Genomic DNA, 11232 nt, shown 5'->3' with positions numbered 1-11232 from the left:
GGCTTAGGAATCTCCGGCTTTAAAAGCTTAATCACCTGAAGGTGTTTGATAGCATCAGTGGGTCCCCCTCCATCAGAGACTCTGATAGGGGCCTGCATGGGCCAGCAGGAGGGTTTACCCACGACGCCCTCACATCCCGCCTCCGTTAACCGAGTCGTGATGCCTTCCCCTCCCCGGTCACCAAGAAAAGGAATATAATTATAAGTGGTCCCCCATTCTCCACGGGTGTTAGTTAGGATGGCCTCAAAATATTGTTTTCCTTGATTATTAACACAAATTGAGGCCGATGTATAACAGGAGATGTGCATTGCTGGGGTGTAATGACAAGTGGCGGGACAGCTTCCAAGAGTCTCGGTCGGATTAGGGACAACAAGTCTGGGCTTATTAACACATACCCATTTTGGTTGCTTAAATCCTTCGATGTTTTGATTGAGTTCAGCCGCCATATAGGCTACTTTAGTCCCACAATCAATGCTCTGGATATAACCAGAGGGGGCCGAGTGCTGGGGCCCTCCCTTACACTCACAAGGGGTTCCAAAAAGATATTCATGAATATTCCCAGGTGGGGGGTCAAGCCCTCCTTCAATCAACCTGTCCAGAAGGAATGCCACAAGTGGGGTCCAGCTCATGAGGTGTGTCTCGGCACTCACTTGAAGGGGTGAGAACAACAGCGGCAGGATCAGCCATCTTGGGAACTTCATTTTGTCTTGAATTTTCATTCACCGGTCTGGTGCAGCGCTCCGGGATCCAAATGGGCTTCTCAGTTCCTGGCAGAAAAACACATATAGCTCCCCTCACTCTAGCTAAGAGTGGAGCCGGGGGTTGCCACTTTCCAGTGGATAAATCTTTCCACCTTATTTGAGCATCTTGTACAGTGGGAGGGGAAAAGTGGCGTTGTGCAGCCGTGCGCCCTCCAGTATCAGTGAGTAAAAAATTTAAAGTAAATAAGGTTATGCTTAGAAGTGCTTGTGGTCCCTGACAATTCCGGTATATTTTTCCCTCTTTTGTTTTTTGTAAATAAGTTTTTAAATGTTGATGGGCTCGTTCCACGATAGCCTGTCCCTGTGGATTATAAGGGATTCCAGTCTTATGATTAATTTCCCATTGGGTGCAAAACCGTTGAACCGCCTGGCTTACATATGCGGGACCATTATCGGTTTTGAGGCATCGTGGGGTGCCCATGGAGGAAAAGGCTTTTAGAAGATGACTGATTACATCTTTAGCCTTCTCTCCAGTATGTAAGGTGGCAAAAATGAAGCCAGAATATGTGTCAGTGGAAACATGTATAAAGGAGAGCTTACCAAAGCTAGGGAAGTGTGGAACATCAGTTTGCCAGACATCATTAGGTTGTAGTCCTCTTGGATTAACCCCAAGGGAAGGAGAATGAATAAATGGTGCACAGGTTGGACATAATGAGACAATTTGTAAAGCCTGGTCTCGTGAACATCCTGTGTGGAAGCGTAAAGACTGTGAATTTAAATGAAATTTGTTATGGAATTGTAAGGCCTTATCATATTTGGTCGTCACACAGGAAAGGCCAACAGCATGAGTAGCAGCGTCTGCTTTTGCATTGCCCTCTGACAAAGGTCCAGGGAGCCCTGAATGGCTTCGGATGTGGCCAATGTATAGAGGATCTCGTCTAGCCCAAATGAGAAGCTGAACTACCTGTAGTTGTTCTGTGATGGTGGATTGCTTTCCAATATATGATGCTGTTTCTATGACTAGAGCCAGATTGGCTACATACAAGCTGTCAGTATATACATTAAGAGGAATGGAACTATAGACTTTGAGAGCTATGATTAAAGCTTTGTCCTGTATCTCAATGGTCAGGTTGGGACGCGAATCCAAATGAGCTACCCAAAAGGCCTGGGGAGTTCCAGTGAAGCCAAAGCTGTCGTCGCCTTGGGACCCACGGAGGGCGTGCCCAGGAATGGAAGCTAAGGGTAGCAGCAGCAATTGAGCTATACGCTCCCCGGGGGGAAGAATAACAATTCCTTGGGTAGTTTCTACTACTATTTTTATTTCTCCCTGATAATCAGCATCAACAACCCCCGTAAGAATCTTTAAGCCCCACTGAGGTGTGCTACCTCGTCCCAACACTAGTCTCACCGTCCCCTCTGGCAGGGGCCCAAAAACCCCAGTAGGCAGCGTCTGAGGTCCCATTTGGGGAGTTAATATTGCTCGGGAGGTGGAACTGAGGTCCAGTCCTGCGCTTCCTGGTGTTCCCCTGGGGAGTTCCCAGATAGAAAGGGGTTGGTCAGTGGGAGGCGGCGGAGATGCTCACTCCCTGGGGCACTGTTTTGTCCTTGCATTGCCCCGTACACTTTGGCTTCTGGGGCCCGGGGCGGGCCCCTGCTCCCGTTTCCCGACGGTATTGGGTTACCCTGGATGTCAAATTTTGACCTGCACTCATTGCTCCAATGATTTCCTTTATGACATCGAGGACAAATTCTAGGCATCCCTCTGCCAGCACCCTCACTCCTTTCCGGGCAGTTTCTCCTTATATGTCCCTCTTTCCCACACTTAAAACACCCCTTAGAGTGGGTTCCCCTGTTATCAGATTTTTGCATTCCAGTCTTAAGGGCAGCAGCCAAAACCTGACCAGTAATATGAGGCCCATCTATATCTTTGCATGTTCGAATCATGTCATCTATACTTTTGGCCCGGGAGGACTTAATAGCATTTTGGCAGTAAGTGTTAGCGTTTTCATATGCTAGTTGTCTAATAAGTGGCATAGCCTGTTCCAGATTAGGGAATATTTTTCCAGCCGCCTGCATTAGGTGGGCTATAAAGTCCGAATAAGGTTCAGAGGGCCCTTGAGAGATCTTGGAAATTTTTGCTTCAGTCTTAGAAATGGGCAGGGCTTTCCAGGCGTGGACTGCAGCTGAGGCTATTTGAGCATAAACACCAGGGTCGTAATTAATTTGTTGGCCTATGGTGGCATATTGCCTAGTTCCTGTTAACATTTTGGCATTTCGCTGTTGATGGCCCGCATTCAGGTTAATCTGAGCCAGCTCGCGGCACCTTTCATGATATTCACTTTTCCACAATAAGAAATCCCCTCCAGATAATACAGCCCTGCAAAGTTGCTGCCAATCATTAGGTATTAGTTGACTGGCTGAGAAGGACTCGAAGAGGGTCAATGTGAAAGGGGCATGAGGTCCATAATTAATGACCGCCTCCTTAAGCTGTTTTATGTCCTTGAAGGCTAGGGGGACATGGGCTCTGGCCGGCTGTCCATCAGCATTGGCGTTTTCAATCATTGGAAAAACTTGAGCCGCTCTAGAACCCCAGTGGACCCCCGCCCGTCTAGTAGGGGCGTCCTCATTCCAATCAGGATTATAGGGAGGAGGTGCGGCAACTGAGGGGGCCCTAGGCACCCTCACATTTGCCCTTTTAAGGCGATGTTCTAATTCCTCTATCTCCCTTTCTAATCCCTCCTCTTCCTCAGAGAGAGAACTGAGGTCCTTAGGATCCTTTTCGGGCTTAGAAATCTGGAGGCGTTTCTTACCCCCCGAGCCCGAGTCCTCAAGAGGACCCTCATCCTTTAAGGATTCTGCCATTTGCTCCTCCTGCACCTGATTAAGGGCCTGTTCACATTCAGCAAGCTGATCTTTGATCTTTACTTTATCTGTTAATAAAGCATCCTTTACCAACCTCCATAAGGAAAAGGTGGCAACTGGGACACTGTCTGAGCCCCAGTCCCTCAATAATTTCTGAAGGTCATGCCTCATTAGGTCCCAGTCACTATTATTAAGAAATCCTCCTGTCAGAAACCAAGGACAAGCCTGGGCAATAATTTCAACGAATTCGGTTGCAGTCTTAGTTTTTATTCTTGTTCCTTGTGTATTTAATAGCTCTTTTAGTTCGTTGGCCAGATGAACCTTCGCTGTTGAGTTACCCATGGTACGTACCCTGTCTCTTTAAATTTTCTTTAAACCAATCCTCCCCCTTCTTTCTTAGAAGGTGAGCCCCGTCCGCTTACCCCTGCTTTCTGGATCTCGGTGGGACCTCCAATTGCCGCGTCCGGCCAAGGGAGCCGAGTCTGGCGAGGGACGGCGAGGTTAAAAGACACACAGGACACCAAGGTTCTTCATCCAGGAGTCAATAATAATCTTTATTGCTAACACACCTTTTTTTATACCCCAAGCAGCAGAAGTGGAAAACTACCCAAAAGCAGGAGGGAGGGGGGAGAAATTTAGTTTCAACATCTATTATTGTCAGGTACCGAAACCTCCCTTAACAATAAGACCATCAGACCAGAAAAGGTCAAGGCATTCCCGTGGGATACATATGTCTCAGACGGACAAGCAGGAACAGAAAAATCGCAAGTTCGCCATGGCCTTGTGAGCTGGCCACACTGGCATGCAGAACAAACTAGTGGAGGTTGGGCTCCAGGGGCCAGGGTGGACCTGCTGCCAACAGGGAATAAGATATTGGAAGGACAAAGGAAAAGAAAGATGAAAGGGATAATTTCAGTCAAAATATAGTATTTTTCAAAGAAGGCTATCATGGTAAAAAAGGCAGAGAAAAATTAGATTAAGACTTTGTGAAATTGATGGCAGAAAAAAATTACAACTGGTAAAGTGCATGGTGGTGCAAGTCTACTATTATGCGTTTGATGCATTCTATCCAATGCTAGATCTAAAAAGAATTTGTGATCACATATTTGTATTAGTTGATAGATCCATCATAGCATTAAATCAATGCCTCAAATCTCATGTAAGAATAACCTAAATGTAGTTCCTGTTGATAAATAGCTCCTGTTTTTAAGAAAGAAACTGTTAGAATATAAACCCAAAATTTCATTGCATGCTTTTTATATGTAAAAAAAAAAAAAAAAACTTGTTTCCACTGCATTTGCTGGGGGGCGGGGGGGGGGGGCAGAGGGACTGGAGTTTGAGCCCAGGGGTGCTTTACTATGTCCTCAGTCCTTTTTTTTTTTTTTTTTAAATCTTGAGACAGGGTCTCACTAAGCTGTTGAGGGTCTCCCTAAGTTGCCTAGGCTGGCCTGGAATTTGCAATGCTCCTGCCTCAGCCTTCCAAGTCACTGGGAATACAGGTATGAATCCCCATGCCAAACTCTCAGTGCATACATTTTTAAAAATTCAATCTATTTCATACAAAATAGATTAAACTGCTAGGAGGATAGGGTCCATCTGTAACATCAATGATGCAGATGGCTGACACGAGAGGATGGCAAGTTTGAGGCTGCCTTGGTGGCTTAGTGAGAACCTTCTCAAAGAATTTTTTAAAAAGCTGGGAATGACCATGCATGATGGTGCATGTCTATAATTCAGCTGGTTCAGGAGGCGAAGGAAGGAGGATTGCAAGTTCAAAGCCAGCTTCAGCAACTTCGTGAGACCCTGTCTCAAAATGAAAAAGAGAGCTGGAGATGAGTTCAGGGGTTAAGCACCCCTGGGTTCAATCATTCCTGATACCAAAACAAACAAAATGGGGCAGGTGCTCTGGTTTTTATTTACCATGGTAAAAAAAATAAGTAAAGGCAAGAAAGGCAAGTGAGGTGTAGGTATAAGTACAAATCTGAAATTTTCTAATTTTGGACTGACAACAAAATCATCATCCCACATTATGGTGTTGTGTTATCACCATGAATATAAAGGGGATGTGGACATGCAAAATGATTTAGAATTTCATACTGATTTTCCAGGAAACAAATCTTTTACTTTTTACTCTTTTTTTTTTTTGAGACTGGTTCTTACTAAGTTATTTAGGGCCTAAGGCTGGTCTTGAACTTGCAATCCTCCTGCCTCAGCATCCAGAGTTGCTGAGATTACAGGTGTGTGCCTCAGCACCAGGAACTTTTTAATTTTTGAGAAAAAATATTTATCCAATCATTTTTTGGGTATCTATGTACTTTGTTTGATACTATCACTCTTGTTTTCACTTAGTTATTCTAGAATTTAGCCAGGCTAGGTGAAATCTCACAGATTAGTAAAAAGGAATCAAAGATGTGGGTCAGTCTTGTAGTTACTAGAGCTGGCAACATGCCAATTTAGAAGCTGTGGGATCTAAAGAGGAAGAGAAAGTGGCTTATTAGAAAGTCCCAGGTCATTAAAAGGGTCATTAGAAAGTCCAGACCGGAAAAGTCTTGAGAAAAGTCCAGAGAACACAGAAGTACAGGTTGAGTTACCCATTTTTTTTTTAAGAGAGAGGTGAGAGAGAGAGAGATAATTTTTAATATTTAGTTTTTAGTTTTCTGCAGACACAACATCTTTGTTTGTATGTGGTGCTGAGGATCGAACCTGGGCCACATGCATGCCAGGCGAGCGCTACTGCTTGAACCACATCCCTAGCCCTTGAGTTACCCTTACCAAAAATGCTTGGGTGGGGTAAGGTGGGGCATGCCTGTAATCCTAGCTGTTTGGGAGGCTGAGGAAGGAGGATTATAAATTTAAGGTCTGCCTCATCAACTAAATGAAGCCCTAAGCAACTCTGTCTCAAAATAAAAAATAAAAAGGGCTGGGGATGTAGCTCAGTGGTTAAGTCCCCCTGGTTCAATCTCTGGTTAAAAAAAAAATAAAAAAAATAAAAGAAATGCTTGGGCCAGAAATATAATGGATTTTGGATTTTTTAAAAATTTGAAATATGTGTACATATAATCATAGAATCAATGGGGAAGAGAGCCAAGTCAAAACATGAAACTTATTTCTGTTTCATATATACCTTATTCATACAGCCTGAAGGTAATTTTATATAATATTTGAATTGTACCTGTGTTTTGACTGTGACTCATCATTTGAAATCAGGTATGGAATTTTCCACTTGTGTTGACACTCAAAAACTTTTGAATTTTGGATCATTTCTAATTTCAGATTTTGGGATTAAGGATGCTCAACTTGCATGAATTGTAATTCCTGATGGTTTTCTGGTTCTTGATTTTAATCTTCTGCATCACTTAAAAAAGATTCTTGTCTTTAGAGTCTTTGAAATGTCTCATAATTACATTGAAAAGCCATCTTCTTTTCTCCCTTTAACTCAATTTGATTGAAATTCTATTATTTCTAACTCAAAGTGCCTTAATTAAAATTGCAGCTAATGAAAAAAAGTTTCTTTCTTTCTTTATTTCCTTATTGATTTATTTATTATGATGTGGATTGAATCCAGGCTTCATACCTAGTAGGCAAATGCTCTACCACTGAGTTCCATCCCCAGCTCCTTGTTGCTATTTAAGTACTAGGAAAGAAATGGGAACAACCCTGATATATACCTGAAAAAGTAAAATTACTGCAGCTATCAAATTATTATTTATTATTGACAGGTTAACAAGGAAAGTTATCCACATTATCCTGTGCTAAAATTTAATCAAATCTTTTTTTTTTTTTTTGGTACTAGGAATTGAAACTAGGGTCCCTTTATCAGGAGCTACATTCCCAATCTTCTTCTTCTTTTAATTTTGTGATCCTCCTGCTTCAGTATTCTGAGTCACTGGAATTACAGGTGTGTACCAGCACACCCGGCTGAATCAAAAATCTTACGCTTCCTCTCAGGTATAAAGAAAATAGTAAAAATAGTAAAATAGTCTTATTCCTGGATCCAGGAGGAGGGTGATGTGAAGAAGACCATCTATGGAAGGCCAAATGGGTCTTTTTCAGATCTCTCCGCTTGATGTGGGGAAAGAACATTGGACACTGATCCAAGACTGAAGCTTGAATTCTGGCTAGATCACTTATTACCTCTGCACCTTAGATTACTTACTTGATACCCGCACCCCCCCCCCCCCCCCCCGTAAATGTTGCATGAGAATGGTGAAGACTTCTTTGTATTTCAGTAAAAACTACTTGGTTCTTCTGGGGCTCATCATCTTCAGGATCATGCTTTGTGTGTGGCCTTTGTTCCACCAGCTTCCGTGGCCTTGATGACTTCATAAAAACAGGGAAAGGAAAATTTATAAACAGTGGCAGTGGCCATGGAGAATAATGTTTCCTAGAATTTCAACTCTGAACTTGCTTTTAGTTCAGTGTTATTGCCATCCTGTGGATTTCTTGGGAAATTAAACTCAGGACGAGAAGAGGAGAATTGAATTAACTGCTACTGAAGGAAATGCCGACTGTCACCGTGAGCGCCCTCTTCTGACAGCTTGAGGAACGAACAGTCTGTCGTTGTCTTCCGGTTTGCAAAGATGAATGTGGAATCCACTAATTCTCCCTTTTCCCCAATTTAAAAAAATAAAACCGGATGCACAAATAATTTGAATTTCAAGGATGACAAGTATTGAATCTAGGAAGATAATTTAAGGTCTCCTGACTCCCAATCTAACATAACGTATTTCCTATTTACATGATTGAATGATTAGCTGGTGGTTATTTTTTCCACTATTTATTTATTTTTATAAGTAACAGTTAATCGAGGAGCTAACTAACTGGCCTCAGCACTACATTTACTTGTGATCCTGCCACTTTCTAGTCTATTTCCTGGGTGTTGTCAATTTTTTTCCTTTCCATTTTCTGTCATTCTTTTTTTTTTTTTTTGTGACAGTACTGTACTAGGTGATAGTAAAAGGGGCTGTCCCTATTTGCTGAAGACTCCATGAGAATTTCCACCTTTGTGTATTTCTCATATTTCCTGAAATATCTGTCTACTTTGAAGAATTTGTACAAACCTCTTTCTTCTGGGTTCAATTTAAGTCCCACCGGCTTCTGAGCCTTTTAGGCCAAAGTGGCTCTTGATCCTCTTTGGGGGTCTCATATCATCAGTTTATGTGAGAAATTTAAGTCCGTTTACTGTTATATCTTTAGTTAGACTATGATCTCTTTGAAATAGAGCTATGTCTTAATTACATTACTAAGTACTTGAATTCTCAAAGTATATAAGATTAATCCCCATTTATTGATGCATTGCAGGCATCTCTGCTTTCTTTTCCCCTTTTGTCATGTTTCCATGTCTCCAAGTAAGCACAAGCAACATCAACAGCAGCAATGGCTATGATCTATTTTATGTGGTATCAGATCTTTGCGTTTTGGTTCTGATTTTCACTTGTGGCAACCTGCTTTATCATTCTGTGCAAGCATGTGTGTGTTGAGTGTCTGTCTTGTGTTTGACTCCCCCATCACTTTCTTTTGTGGAGAATTTATGTGTATTCTTTGGGATCTGTGTTGAAGTTGTTTTTTCTCTACAGAAGATTTTCTTTTTGCTTCTTACACACAAATGAAAGCGTCCCTTTATTTATTTATTTTTAATGTTAAATGCTTCATGAATTTGCATGTCATTCTTGCACAGGGGCCATGCTAATCTCTGCATAATTTCAATTTTAGTATAGGTGCTGCCCATGTGAGCACCAAAGGCTTAACTTTAGGTTTTTAATTTTTTTTTTTTTTTGGACCAGGTATTGAACCCAGGGGGCTTTTAAACACTGAGTCAAATCCCCAGCCCTTTTTAATTTTAAATTTTGAGATGGGGTCTTCCTAAATTATTTAGGGCCTCACTAATTTGCTGAGGCTGATTTTTTATGAGCGGTCCTCCTGCCACAGCCTTCTTAACTCTCTGGGCATTCATCACTTGTCTGGCTGAAGGCATCACTTTAAAACAAATTTCTGGGTTGAGGTTTTGGGGATTCAATCTTGCAAACATATTTAAAGGTTGGTTTGTGGTTATAAATTTTCAGTGGAGATGATTTTTCTTCTCTTTCCTCATTTGCAATGTTGAAAGCTATAGTAAATTTGTGGTCCCCCAATCTGAGAAGGAGTATGTTTAGTTAGGTTTTAGTTCACCCTTATAATGAGGATGTAGCTTTTATGTATTCCGGGTTTATTCGTACTGGAGCAGTTTCTATTAATTAGTCTCCAGCTTGACTCAAGCTTTTATAGGAGTCCAACTTGAGTGGCTACTTGGCTTCTGTCTGTCCTTTGTCCTAAGGCTATACAAATGGATGCTCAAGATTATCCCAGATTGGCAGAAACCCTTAGGGCAGAGCCCAATATCAGGCTTTACTTTCCCCTTTGGACTTTGGTTTTACTTTATTTTGTTAAATTTCTAAGCATTTCCTTTGATTTTTACTAATGCAGCCATGCACTTAACACTATTTTTTTTTTAACTTGTTTTATCTAGAATCCTCAGTTCTTTAAATTGGGATGGTGGTTCTTAATGGATACAATGGTCACCCACTTAAACTTTTCAGATTAATTTTAAAATTTGTAAATTTTATGGAAATAAATTGTATGAGGATAATTTTGAATTAGAATTTCATTGAATTTATAGAAGAATTTAAGGCAAATTAATATCTTTGTAATATTTATTTTCTCAGTTTTAAACCTGACTTATAATTCTACTTGTTTTATATCCTCATTAAGTCCTTCAGTAATATTTACGATATTTTCCTTTAAAGTTCTTACACTGAGATTTTGTGAACAGGGTTTTAACCTTCCATTTTCTATTAATTACTGCTGCTTAAATAACTAACACTTACATAGTATTTAGTATGCACCAAGCATTATTTTAAATCCTTCAGTAATCTTTTTCCTGGTGAACTTGTTTATTAATTTACTATCACCTATTATTATTGACTCTTTTCTTTCCAGTTTTGGTGCTTTTTGTATATTCAGTTTTTTTTTTTTTAACTTATTACTCCTCTATTTGGATCTGCTCTTTAGTGAAATCATTATTTCCCTGTGTGGTTTGTGATTTTTTTTTTTTTTTTTTTTGCCAAGGATTGAACCCAGGACTGAGCCCCATCCTCAACCCTTTTTGTATTTTATTTAGAAACAGGGGCTAGCTGAGTTGCTCAGGGCCTCGTTTAAATTGCTGAGACTGGTTTTAAACTCCGGATCCTTGCCCCCGCAGTCTCCAAGCCGCTGGGAGCCTGGGATTACAGGCTCCCCCCACCGCAGTAGGCTGGACCTTTTTTTGATCACGGTTTCTATCTGTATTTGAGATTCCTCTTTCCCTGCCTCCAGTGTTGGAGAGGAGATCTACTCTGTACAGAAACTTCTGGAGCAGGAGGGAAGGACGGCCACCTGGAACACTGCCTTCTTTGCTTCTTTGAACCAGTTATTTATACTAACTTCTCTGAACGGAAGCAGGTGCAGCGCTGCTGTTACGAGGGTGCATGTTTCTGTTTGCGTGGGGGGGGGGGTGTGGAACAGGGCCGGCCTGCCTGACTTCTTGCATTCCGTCTGTCAGCAGTCACCTCATGATTGTGCTTGGCTCCCTACTCCTCTTTATTTCCCTTAATTATGAGTTAGAAGAGTCTTAAGAACGACTCTCACCCACATG

At 41.6% G+C, this 11232-nt stretch overlaps 1 non-coding gene across 1 annotated transcript; it reads right to left on the bottom strand.

Annotated features, from left to right (window-relative positions):
- Nucleotides 1-9195: 9195 nt before the first annotated feature.
- Nucleotides 9196-9299, bottom strand: LOC114082244 (U6 spliceosomal RNA). The gene has a single exon (XR_003580944.1). It is a non-coding gene; the product is annotated as a U6 spliceosomal RNA (small nuclear RNA).
- Between the last annotated feature and the right edge of the window lie 1933 nt (nucleotides 9300-11232).

The sequence above is a fragment of the Marmota flaviventris genome, chromosome 3 (genome assembly GCF_047511675.1).
Source record: "Marmota flaviventris isolate mMarFla1 chromosome 3, mMarFla1.hap1, whole genome shotgun sequence".
Taxonomy (NCBI): Eukaryota; Metazoa; Chordata; class Mammalia; order Rodentia; family Sciuridae; genus Marmota; species Marmota flaviventris.
This window is presented reverse-complemented; position numbering and strand designations above follow the sequence as displayed.